Source organism: Cygnus atratus, chromosome 10 (genome assembly GCF_013377495.2).
Source record: "Cygnus atratus isolate AKBS03 ecotype Queensland, Australia chromosome 10, CAtr_DNAZoo_HiC_assembly, whole genome shotgun sequence".
Classification (NCBI taxonomy): Eukaryota; Metazoa; Chordata; class Aves; order Anseriformes; family Anatidae; genus Cygnus; species Cygnus atratus.
In genome coordinates this window covers 13,802,143-13,815,374 of record NC_066371.1, presented here as the reverse complement: position 1 = coordinate 13,815,374, position 13,232 = coordinate 13,802,143, and the positions used below count along the sequence as shown (strand labels likewise).

General features: G+C 48.1%; 1 protein-coding gene across 1 annotated transcript in view; it reads left to right on the top strand.

The window, feature by feature from the left end:
* Nucleotides 1-2,170: 2,170 nt before the first annotated feature.
* The window catches only part of MAPKAPK3 (MAPK activated protein kinase 3), a 92,312-nt gene continuing 81,250 nt past the window's right edge, over nt 2,171-13,232 (top strand). Inside the window, exon 1 of the mRNA XM_050712670.1 lies at nt 2,171-2,343. The gene's annotated coding sequence lies outside the window, so the exon portion shown is untranslated. The remainder of the gene's footprint in view (nt 2,344-13,232) is intronic.

Below are 13,232 nucleotides of genomic sequence, written 5' to 3'. Positions count from 1 at the left end.
ATGAACCAGGAGGAGACGAAGGGAATGTCATGACCAGAGTTGGAAAGCTTCACTCAGTAAATCAAATGCAAGTTTGTCTCAGTCCAATGAGTTGTAATCCCAGATCGTTTGTTCTTTAAGTTGGCAGCAGGGATTGACGTGCAAATAAGCGTTCCCAACACTGCGCCAAGCACTACTGCTACTCAGACAGGTAGACTTGTGGCTTTTGCACCAGCTCTCATCACTTCTGAGATTTAAGATCATGAAAGTGCATTGCCACCCTTTTTATGTAGTCCTATGAAATGAATGAGAAGTATTGAAAATAGATCTAAGAGGCATAGTAGTATTAATGGCATGAGAGTAGAGCTTATAGCTCTTCTTGGTTTTGATATTTTTTAGATAAATTCACCCTTTTAAAATGCTGGACTTCATTTTTTCTGTTCAGGGTCAGTTACTCCAGACGCTCCCTTTTGAGATACGAGTCACTTTGCTATGTTGGCAGTCATTCGCTCCCCACTCTCACCTCAAAAGTCAAGCATTAAAATTGTGGAGATTATCTACACCAAAGTTTAAACAGAATTCAGCAGCTCCTCAAGGGTGGTGATGTGTTTTGTTTTTTTTTTTTTTTCCCCTAGCTCCTCGTATGAGCCTGTTGCTCTCATCTTATGACATGCGCTTGAGGATCTGCAGGTTTTCAGGCTTGGTTCAGAGCTGTTTCCGCTTCTCTCTGTACTTCCCTAATCTAAATTCCTCACTGTGTGCATGTTGTAAGAGTTTCTTTGTGTGTCAGTCTACACAGAAGCCAGATCCCGAGAAGCAGTAAAAACTTCTCCTTTAAAAATGCATTTCCTCTTACAATCTCTTGCCCCTGCTGCGTGATCGGGTGGCTGGCAGATGGGTGATTCTGCTCTTGTCTTGTCTGATTTCCTGGAAGAGGCTGGCTGAAGTGGCCGTGGGGAAGAGGATGGGAGGGACCAGCCAAAAGCTGGTGGCAGATGAGCGTTAACTGAGAAGAAAGAGTTCTTGGACCTAGTTTAATTCCTCCAGCCTTCCTGGGAAAGGGAGGAGAACAAATGCGGCACTCCAATGCTGTGCTGTTCCTGCTGCCTTCTGCTGTTCCAGATAGGCACTAGCTCAATGTTTCCATGTTGAGCAACAAAGATGCTCCAGGCTGGCCCTAACACATCTTTATGCTTTAGCTTATACCATGGTTTCTTGCTCTTTTTTCCACTGTGTTTTAATTGTGGCTCAGGTTACCTAGAGCTGTAATCACCTCCTTAGGCTACACTGGGAGAAGAGAAACGGCCACCCAGATGTTTCGGCAGCGGAGAAAGGCAAGGTGGGGCACTTGGAGACAGAGGAGGGGACTTGAAAGATGAGCACGCAACTGGGTGTTTCTGATAAACTGATTGGCAGCGAAGTAATTAGCACTGGCACACTGTCATCACTGAGTATTGATGCAATTCACTTGGCTCAGGCTTTCAGGGTTTTCTGCCCGAGTCTTGGTCATAGAAACCCCACTGGTGAGCTGTAGATTGCTATAGTGGAGGAGAACTGGTGTGATAAATCGTGTGGCTGCCCTGCCATGATAGATGTAGCTGGAGGACGAAGACAGACAGTGGAGAATTTCTAAGTATTGATAAAGGCAAATCCTGGCAATCAAAACACCGTAGGGAAATGAGCTCTGTGGGAAAAGGCTTTGCATTTTCTGCTAGTGGGGCAGAAGCAGTTGATGGTGCTGTGTGCAGAATTAAGCCCTGAGAGGTGAGGCAGTGACATGAGTGCTTTGCTGGAAATATGCAGCAGTGGCCTTAGTAGTGCCTGAAGGAGTTAACTGAGAAATGGGCTGTGTCTATCTGGAGAGATTTTCAGTTGGCTCCGTGGTCAAGTGCAGAGAACCCCAAAGAAATAAAGAAGGAATGGAGGAAAAAAAATGTTTTGTTGTTGTTGTTGTTACAATTTTATATATATATATATTTTTAATCACAGAGAGTTATAAAGTAAGGCAAGTGACTGATCACATTTGCAGTGTCTGTTCTAAATTTAGAAAGTGTTTGTGCATTTATGTTGTGGCCAGAAGGCGAGGACAAAAAATTGGGGGAAATAAAGGGCATTGGAAGTCCTCTGTGGAAAACGGGTAAGATAGGGAGGGGATGTGTGATAAAAGAAGTGGAGAGCTGAGGGAGTCTGTGAAGTCTAGATACCAACTAAGGAGCTACTTTCTTTAAGAAAGAAAGAAAGTGCTGCTGCAAACAATGCAGGGAGCGAAAAGGGCGAAAACAGCAATTGTGAAAGAAGAAGATGAGAGTGGAATATGGCCTGAATAAAACAGAAGAATAGAAGGCAACAAAAGTATGTGAATTGGTATGTTTTTTACATTTTGTTCTCTATTTTACTGTATTTCCATGGCACCAGGTAAGGTCTGACTGCTTACTCCTCTCTGCACCCTACGTTGCATGCAAATGTGCAGGACTTTTTTTGACAACTGCCCGGCCTGCAGTACAGCCGGGGTTACTTTGACCTCGACGAATATTCGCAACACCTCACTGTCCTTGGCAGGGCTGGTCAGGATGTGAGCAGCTCCATCCTTAGTGCTGGGGGTAAACTTTTCACCAGCTTTTCAGGAATCCAGGGAGTGGTTCCTAAAGCCTATTGCAGATCTGTGCTTCTCTCCCTAGATGCGTCCTCTCTAACACCTCCATCACGCGGGGCATGGTGTTGAGAGGCAGGTGTCCGATGCTGTAGCAAAAACAAGCGAGTTTAATCACCATCTTGAGAATTTGGTATTCTTTATAGTTTGTGCTATTAGGCCTTGTTGGTGGCAGAAGCAGTGTTCCTAGGACAAAGAAGTAAGGAAGGAACATCCTTGTTCAGCTCATCAGCTGTTCCCTGAGAAAACATGAGAGCTCGTGGTGGAAGCTCTGCGGTCATGTCATAGGCAAGAGCAAATGACAGTGGAGAAGGAATTAAGGACAACCATTTCCCAGACCTGAGTATGGCTGCACGTGCAAGTTAGCAGCAGTGATGGCCCATTATGTGTTAAGAGGTCGGTACGTGAAGGAAGGGTTTTGTGCTGGTTTGTGCAGTTTTGCATCCTGGAGGGTGGAATCACATCGGTTTTGTTTTTCTTAAATTTTGCTTCTGGGACTCACAACTTCGTTGCTTCTGCTAGGCAAGCAGGAGTGAAGGGTGAGGATGAAAACCATCACGTTTTCTAAGTGAAGGGAAAAAATGGTTTTCCTGGAATACTTCATGCATCTGTCTTCTCTCATGTCAGTAAAACCACCTAACCCATTTTGCCTAAATGAGAGTTAATTTATCTGTAGTGTCTGTAACTGAATTGTTGAAGATACAGCAACTGTAACTTAAATTGCAGATTTAAGATATTTTTTATGGAGCTCTATGGCTATTGTAAATATATTTGTATCTCATATGTTATACATTACTATGTAACAGGTAGGTTTCTACCAGGTTCCTCACAGTAGAGCTGGGATGTCCTTAAAGCTTTGCACAGCTGGGGTGATGCTCTCCTGCCACTCAGAAGGGGATTTCTGCTTGCGTAATTTTGGTGCAGTCTGAGGGGGTTAAGCACATGATTCAACTTTCCATGTATCAGCTTCGAGGGAGAGTTTAGGATCTGTCATATTGTACTCTCAGTTTTAGAAATGATTATTCAAGGAAGTTGTTTGGAACTTAACAAGAGGAGCTAAATTAGGAAGGAGTGAATATAATTTGGTATGTAGGTGGGAGGAGGAAGAGCATCACCTGTCAGCCCCCACCCAAGGCATGCAAAGGCCCAGAGAAACTGTAACTCATCACCTAGGGAAGTGGTTGTCACCACTTTCACATAACTCAGAACTTGCCATCAGAAAAGTCCTCCTGACAGTATGTTTCCTCTAATTAGTCATCTTCCGTGGGTCTCGGCAGTAATCCATGGAAACCCCAAACTTCTGAGGACTGCAGCTAGAGAACCAGTGATGTAAGACAGCTTGATGATGCCTCTGGTGACATCAGTCTGTATTTTGTCATCTCTCTTCTTCCCTTCGTTTGTCAGGAAGGGGCTTGAACCTGAGGGCAGTCGGGTGGTGTGTTGCAGCGTGGTCACTGTAGTCGTCACCCTTCTGGGTCAAAGCCAGCGCAGGTTTGTCCAGAGACAGTGCTGGGGGGATGTCGGCATCAGCTCATGTCCCCCCCTCCCTGGCGTGTTCCGACCTCCTCAGATGTCTCAGGAGCATGGATTTTTGCCGGTGGAGTGGGAGAATGTGCTTTGCGGTTATTCCTGCTGGAAAAGTGCGACCTAGCTGTGGGCCAGCGTAATGCTCCCAGTCCTCTTCATTTCTGTTTCCCTGGCCACTACAAACAGAGAAGGGACTGCCACCAAACAGACCATGGAGTTCAGGGATGTGGAGCGTAGGACAGACTGCCTTTTGGATAGTGTGCATGCTTGATGGCCTGTTTTTACAGACCGTGGCACAGGGTGTGTAGTACACAAAGTTCCAGCATGTTGAGGTTTCCAGATAAACTAAGCTGATAAGCCATGCCAGCAGTTTTTTTTGGCTCCCATGGAAAAGGCAGCATTGCACATGACTTGCTTACTGCAGCTTCTGCCTGGCTATTTAAAGCAGCCCATGAGTAGCCCCAGGTGAGTTCTCTGTAAAATTATAGTCGTTACTGGAATTCTTCTGCAGAGATCAGCGGGAGTAACTCCCTGGACGTGCCTGACTCGTCAGGGGCTCAGGAGGAGCAGCAGTGTGTGCTGGGAACATCGTCATGTCCAGATCTTAATAGCTGCTGCTTTTTCCTCCTGTGTTTAATAAATACATACATTTTAAAAAGCTGTTGAGAAGGATGTGGAGTGACGCTGAAAGCCTTCTCTTCTCCAAGAGCCCCTTTGAATGTATTTAAATGCCAGTAAATATTTTTCATTACTACTGTCATACTTGGTTTAAGATCACGAAGGTGAAAGTCCATAGTAAACTTTCTCTGCTACCCAAATATGCTTCTTTGACCTTATGAAAACCAAATAAACACACTGTATAGTGACTTTGGGGACAGGCCAGGAAAAGCTCTGTAAATGGAGCAAGATCATCACCTTTCCTCGCAGTGCACAAGAGTGAAGGAAAAACGTGTGCTGTCGGAGCAGGGAAACCCATTTAGTTTGTTTGCTTTCTTTCAACTCCCAATTTTCATCCACCGTGGGCCATGCTTTCTGGCTGTTATTTTTCAGTCAGGTACTCTGGAGCTTCCTTCTGAAAATCCTGTCTACAGCCAAATGCTGTGCTGGTGAGAAGCTGGACTGCGGGCCATGTTCTTTCTCCATCACCTTGGCACGGTTTTCCTGAAGCAGGAGAAATTGCATGGAATTAGCTGAGAACAGAATTTGGTCCCAAACAGGCTAGGCTCACACTATGGATGTCTGTTCCCTAGAAGTAAATTTGGTAGATAGGTGTGTGGTGGGATGTATGTGCAGCTGCTTTGAGTGGAATTAGGAGCCAGGCTGGCTGCCTGTGGATGCTCAAGAAGGCCATGACGTGAAAGGAGCGCACTGCCACAAGCGTGGTGACACAGTGGCACAAGCATGCAGCCTTCATACAGCCACTGCGCAGGGAGCTGGTAACGGAGCTCACTCCCGGTCAGCTGCCGGCATTAGGCTCAGCCTGGTTTAGACCTCAGTCTTATGGCAAACCTCCCTCTGAGTGGGATTTCCACTGGTGTTCCTGGTACAAAGTGTGCTGAAGCTTGGAAGGGAGTTTCGATGTGATCCCCAGGCATTGCTGCCACCCCTCACAGAATCGCTCTCCGGTCCGGGAGCCAGGATTTCTGGACAGAAAGCCGAGGAGCCAGGAGGCAGCGCCGGTCAGGGGAGCTGCTGCTGTCAGCTGCCCGTGCAAGCGGGCTGCAGCTGGGCTCACCCCCACATTCCCGTGCTCTCCAGCAGTTAAAAATAAGGTAAAAATAAATCCTTCTGGGATTCACATGAAAAATGAAAGCAGAATGTCAGGAGTGCTGATGGGTCTGCACAACACGGCCTCTTCCCTGCCGTCCTCCTTCCTCCCCCTCCTCTGCCTCCCGGCCCCGCCAAGCAAGCGGAGGCCCGGCGGTTCTAGGAAGAGCTCGAGCCGAGTCAGCAGCCGCCAGTTCTGGGAAGCGCGGCCCCAGGCCCCACGGGACGCTTCAGGGAATTCTCGCTGCCATTCCAAGGATGGCAAAAGAGCTCGTCCAGTGTCCTGGGGCTCCCCAGCGGCAGGGGGCAAAAGTTTGGAGTCACGCCATGGGGCTGGGAAGATTACCAGAGGCAGAAGGGCCTGAAGATTTATGCCCCGCTGTGAACTGTACTACAGTATGTTGTTTGGCTTCTTGGGGGAGCAAGAGAAAGAATTTGCTACACAGGAGATACCAGTGGTGACCACAGGAATTTAAAAAAGGGATATGGAGTTAAAAGGTCAAAATTTCCCGCCATCAGTCATCGTCTCCTTGGCGGAGTGGGAGAGGGTGCCAGCAGCTCAGACGGCGATTTCAAGACCCCGTAACCTCCCACAACCACATGACCTTGAATAAATGAAACGAGGAGCCATAAATCAAGGTTGAGCGTGGCTCGTGCTGCTGTCCCACACTTTCTGCTGCCTGGTGCCGTTGCTCCCATCAGTCGTTGCCTGTCCCGGGTTCAGATGTGCTCCGTGTTCTCTCCTCCCATAGCAGGAGCCGACAGGAACTTTTCTCCCAAGCCCTGCAAGGAAAATTCTCAGCGTGACACTGACAAATTAATGTTATTTTTGCTACCCATTTACGAGATAAAATTATTCCAACCACTGCTGGCAGCCTGGGATGAGTGAATTTCTCACAGCGCTGGCCTATTTTAGCACGTCTTTGCCATGCGGTTACCGAGTTGCTCTGGCTTGGCATCCAATTAGCAGAGGTTTGAGGGGAGGAAATTTTGAAACTGGGTATTGGCTTCCAAGATACTTTTAGAAGTCACTGTAGCAATGTTGCAGGCTGCAGATAGTGCCTGCTTTTTCTATTTTTGCGTGTGGCACGCGCGGAGGGGTGGCTTTCCTGGAAGAGGAGGTATAAGGCTCGGTGCGTTCGAAGCAGGGAGGCAGGCAGGTGGTCCCATTTCCTGCCCTCCTCCTGGGCCAGCCCAGATGGGTCCCTTAGGCCTTGACATAATCAGTGCTGTGAATTTTATTGGGATGTTATCATTCTGCACATTATTTCGAGTCTAGTCCTATTCTGAAAAGTCCTGTAAACTCTGTTCGAACTCTGACCCTGAGTTTCCTGGCCCTTTTTTTGACTTGAGCTGATACAGCTCTGGCACGTTGTGCTCCAGCCAGCAAGTGCGTCGTCTTCTGGGGTTGTTCCTTGAAGGCCATCGGCTTTTCCCTGTATGTAATAGCAGGTTGTTTCTTTGCTTTAACATTTAATGCCTTTCTAAAGTATCAGCACCCAAACCTCTTTTTTTCCCCATGTACTTACTGTGATTCTGCTTCTCGGTTTGATGAGATTTTGCGATACTGCTTTTGTACCTTCCTCTTTTCCGTTGTTTGTTTTTTCCTGTGTATTTTTTCCACTGTGGAGAAAATTCCATAAAATGGCAGGTAACAAAATCTTTTCAGCTCGTGTATGCCCTTGGTTTGGGAAGGAGCACTTGCTTGTTTTCAGGAGCAGCGGGGGAGGCAGCTGTTCTTGCTCCTCACTTAAAAACCTTAATAGATTCACAGGATTATGCTGCTGAAGTAGCTCTTCCATCAAAGCCATAGCAACTTCCTTACTGGCTTTCATTTTCTTTGTCTATGAGATGTATTTGGTTTCTATGAACAACTAATTAAAATGCATAAGAGTAGCTCTTTATTAAGGTTTTATTACCATTTAATTTGCTATTTAGTTTTTGGTAGGAGATCAAAAGGCTTAGCTCTTTCCTAGAAAGCTAACAAAAGGGCTGCAGTGCCGTGCCAGGATAATCTCCCTCTAATAACTTTATGTGCTCTGGGAAGACACAATAGAGCTCCCCGCCATCGGGGGCACGTGAGAGGAGGGTGCGATGCGGCTGTGCGGCGGCGGCCAAACCGGGACCCAGGAGCCTCCTGGCACAACCGACTGCACCGAGAGCATCCTTAGAGCATCCTTCCTGCCCGTGGCATGGAGTGGGTCCTGCACACTTCTTTCTCACCTGAAGCATCTGAAGTCCTGAATTCAAGCCCTCCACAGTCCATCCTCCGTCAGCTCATCCCGTGTGCGCTGATTCCTCCCTCTTGTGCTTGTATACCAGAAGGATGAGTGCTCAGCAGAGAGTGATTTCTTGTCACAGCTTCTTTACAGTCTCCTGAGTCTCTGCTGGTGCATGGTTGATGCAGGCTCTGCTGGAAATGAGAGTGCACACACTTACCAGCCATCTTTCAAAGACTGCCTGTAGACTCTTCACCTGGAACCTTCCTTTCTCTCCTAGCAGGTTCTGTTTCTTTTTGGTTTTCTTCCAGTGGTAAGCCTCGAGGGATGGGGGGAGCAGCATATTTGGGTCATCTGTAGGTACCCTGCTTTAATGGAGTTATTCCCTGGCCTTTTAGGGTGCCCTCACTGTGCCTGAACATAGCTAGAACAGAGTAAGTAGCCTTTTCTTTCATGACTCCATTTCTCCCTCCTTCACCAAATAGTCTTTTGGATGCAGGCACGTGTTTAAGACTGGACTCCTTGATTTTGTGACTTGTTGCTTTGCTACAGCAAAGAGACAGGATGGAGCTGAGGGAAGCCAAGAAATTCCATACCAAGTAGATATATACTTATCTTTATTGTTTCTCTCTTTCCATTACTCTCACTGGCACAAATAGATGCAGGTGCCACATGACATTATTACATTATTAGTTAAATGCAATGTCAGCTGCTGCTGCTTATGTGGCTAGAACCCACATTTTAGATGTTACCTCCAAGGTACAAGTGGTGTTGTTTTAAAAAACTGAATGCTTCTTGTTGCTGTTGCAGATGAGCAGTAGAGAGGTAGAACAATTCACTTTTTGTTTGAAGGATTCTTGGTCAACCCATTGTTACATTTCATAGAATCATAGAATGGCTTGGGTTGAAAGGGACCTTAAAGATCATCTAGTTCCAACCCACTGCCACTGTGTGATCTAGCCACACGCTAGATCAGGTTGTCCAGGGCCTCATCCAACCTGGGTGGTTTACTATTTACTTTCCTTTTAAGAAAGTTTGCACACAACTTATTTACTATGTGCGTCTCCCAGAGGTGAAACCAGATTTAACTTTTCTGGCTGGCAGCTTTCAAACAACCTGTGCTATGGTCCCTCAGAGAAACTATCAATGAGTTAACTTGCTATGAATTTGTTACCTAATCTGAAGGTGCAGGGAGATGATGAGCTTGCTTTTCTTATGGGAAACTGGTATCCTAAATTAAATGGATCCTACCCCTCCCTAGACACACACACATTTTGCTGTAATACTTCCTTTATCCTGTTAATGAAAAAAACCCTCTCCCAGATGTTAAATGCATAGTTATTTCCTGCTTGAGCGCTTGCAAGGTCCTTTGCAAGTGATAAGCAGTTCCGGGGATTGAGAAACTGAGCATGGCTGCATCCTCTGCAACTTGGACTGGCTATCCATGTCACTTTGGCTAACTGAATTATGCCACATGCTCTTTTGGCTCCTAGTGTACAGCAGCTTTTACCCTTCCTCCTTCTGGGTGTTCTCTGTGCCATGTTGTCATCCCTATAGTTGCAGTGGAAAATCCTGCTTGCTGGACTCCATGCAACCTGCAGGCAGATAGCAGGCACTGGTGCAGCGGGGAGCTTGGAGCAGCTGGAAAGAAACAGGAATACTTGCAGCATAATGTTTAAACCTGTGCCTGTCTCTTTGCAGTGACCTAAGAAGAGTGCAGAAGGCATGAGGATCCCCGTTTCTTTAGCCATAGGAAACGTCTCTCCGATCTGAAATTAGCAGTATCATTAGAAGAGGCTTTTCCTTGCAATCTGGCTCTCAGGTGGGGCTTGGGGAAAGCTTGTGCAGATTGCTCGCTCAGCAGTGGATGGGAAGCTTCTGAAGGCATTCACAGCACCATATGGTTGCAACATGGTCTTGTGCCAATGTAGTTATTCCCTCCTGCATATCTCTCCCTATTTGTTTGCCTTCTCATTTGTTAGTTTTTTCTCCTGCTGTATGAGACTATCTGGGAGGAGGTTGGAGGGAATGCAGACAGGTGGGAGTTTTAGGAGCAACACAACATCCTAGAGTAAAGCGTTAGCAGTTGTACTTATTGGTGCTTCTCAGTCTGAAGGGGAAGTTGGAGCAGCTCGATGGCTGTGCAAACCATCCGTGAAAACAGTGAATCACAGTGGGGAGGTCCAACCTGGGTTGGCACATGCCCCACTTACCCCACAGCTGGAAGTGCAGGATGCAAGCAGCAGGAGGGCCTCGTGGTGCTCCAACAACCGGCAGCTACGCTGCACACAGACCGGAGCTGAGAGCCTACCCAGCGCTGTGGTGTCGCCTGCAGCCCTTGCAGCTGGGGGATCTGCTATGACCGGGTCACCCACCTGATGGAGGAGGGAAAGCCTGTTGATGTAGTCTACCTACACCTTAGCAAGGCCTTTGGCATGGTCTCCCCACAGCATTCTCCCGGAGAAGATGGCATCCCATAACTTGGACAGGTACACACTTTGCTGGGTTAAAAACTGGCTGCACAGCCAGGCCCAGAGAGTGATGGTGAACAGAGTGAAATCCAGCTGGTGACCGGTCACTGGTGGTGTTCCCCAGGGGTCGGTGTTGGGGCCCGTCCTCTTTAATATCTTTATTGATGACTTGGATGAGGGAATTGAGTGCACCCTCAGTAAACCTGCAGACAACACCAAGCTGGGTGGAAGTGTCGATCTGCCGCAGGGTAGGAAGGCCCTGCAGAGGGACCTGGACAGGATGGGTCGATGGGCAGAGGCCAATGGGATGAGGTTCAACAAGGCCAAGTGCCGGGTCCTGCACTTTGGCCACAACAACCCCATGCAGCGCTACAGGCTGGGGGCAGAGTGGCTGGAAGGCTGTGCAGAGGAAAAGGATCTGGGGGTGCTGGTTGATGCTCACCTGGACATGAGCCAGCAGTGTGCCCAGGGGGCCAAGAAGGCCAACAGCATCCTGGCTTGTGTCAGGAATAGTGCAGCCAGCAGGGCCAGGGAGGTGATCGTCCCCCTCTACTCTGCTCTGGTGAGGCCGCATCTCGAGTGCTGTGTTCAGCTTTGGGCCTCTCACTACAAGGAGGACATCGAGGCCCTGGAGCGTGTCTAGAGAAGGGCTACGAAGCTGGTGAAGGGCCTGGGACACAAGTCCCATGGGGAGGGGCTGAGGGCACTGGGAGTGTTTAGTCTGGAGAAGAGGAGGCTCAGGGGAGACCTCATTGCTCTCTGCAGCTACCAGAAAGGAAGGTGTGGGGAGCTGGGGGTCGGCCTCTTCTCACAGGTAACTAGTGATAGGACTAGAGGGAATGGCCTCAAGTTGTGCCAGGGGAGGTTCAGATTGGAGATGAGGAGACATTTCTTCTCAGAAAGAGTGGTCAGGCATTGGGACGGGTTGCCCAGGGAGGTGGTGGAGTCACCGTCCCTGGGGGTGTTTAAGGAAAGGTTGGACATGGTCCTTAGGGACATGGTTTAGTGGGTGACACTGGTGTTAGGGTGATGGTTGGACCAGATGACCTTGGAGGTCTCTTCCAATCCCAGTGATTCTGTGATTCTATCTGTACCGTGCTCTGCTTCCCTGCTCCTAGGTCTTCCCAGAGAGACCAGACACATCTGCAGTGGTCTGTCTGTAGTGATTCCTGCTCAGAAGTATTTGGCTTTTTTTTCTAGCTGTGACTGCTGGAAGAATTCGATAGAATTTGTGAACCAGTAGTTAAACCCACTTGAGTGTGAATTTACTCTCATAAATAGAAGGTATCAGGGAGACATTGGAGATCTCAACCCTATCCATCTCTTGACTTAATGATTGTTGGCCTTTCAAGTTGTGCCTGCTTCACGTTGCACAGGATCAGAGATCATCTGTTCAGATGGGAGAGAGAGATGCACTTAGAGGCAAAGAGGCCAAGGCAGTAGATTGTAAAAATGTGTGCAACTGTGTTTGCATCCTGTCTGGCCTACGTTCATGGATAATCCCTTTCATTTCCCTAAATTACCTGTGAACACTTCCTTACTCCCAGTTCCAAACTGCAGTTTGGAGGTGCTGCTTAATAATGAATTGCTGCCTTTGTTTTGTGGGATGGAGATGTATGAAGTAACTCCTGTATATCCCTTAGTGACTTGTGCATCAAAATGTAGATTAAGGATAAGTTAGCCGTGATAAAATTAACACCTATGCTGAATTTGGCACATTTTCATAAAGCCTTTAGAAAACCTGAGATGAAAACCCTGTAGAAAGCCAATCGCTGTAAATAACTGTGGTATGTCACTGTTCTTCTATGTATCTTGCCATTGCTTTCAGAGTTACAGCGTGTATGAGGTTTCAAAGCTTGCTTCCCGCTGCTCCATCTTTACGTAAGCGGGACGTACAGCAGTGAGCGATCTCTGCTCTTCCTGACATCCAGAGAAACGTTCACAGGCAGTGACAGGTCACACTGCAGAGATGCTGAAGCCAGAGCCGGTCTGTGTCCGTTCTGTGCACGGCCATAGCACTGCCGGCCTGGGAGCAGCGCAGCTCTCTGCTGGACCCCATCCTCCTGAGCTTGCAAGATCCTGGCCAGCGCTGGAGCCTAGGTGAGTGCCTTCCCAAGCGTGCTCTGCTGCCTTCGTAGATATTGCCGTGCTTCCACCTCCTCCCCTGATTAGGTGGGAGTGGAAATATTGGAGGGATCATCTTGTGTATCCCCTCAGGCTTTCTAGGTAACCAAAGCGTAACTCTCCCAACCTTGCAGCGCTCTGTGACCTTGTAAACTCCGGGGCTCCATTTCAGAACCTTGGTGCAGCAGGAAGAGGGGTTGCTCTGTGAGTTGCGCATGTTCTCCGTGCGTCCGTGGCCTTACATCTACCGCCGTAGAGTGCTAATCACTGCTAATGGGTGTGCGTGTGCGTAGTGGAGAGCGATTCCTGTCACGTGGTGAATTCTGAGTCATTTTTTGCCCCGCAGCTCACACTGAAAAGTGAGTAAAACTGCCGTCCTGCTGCTTCTGCAGGCCTTGATCCACAACCCAAGGCAAGGGCTGACAAGGCATGAGGTGCAGGCGTGGCTCTTGATGTCCTTTCCAGACACCAGGGAAATTTCATCAGCAGCGTCGT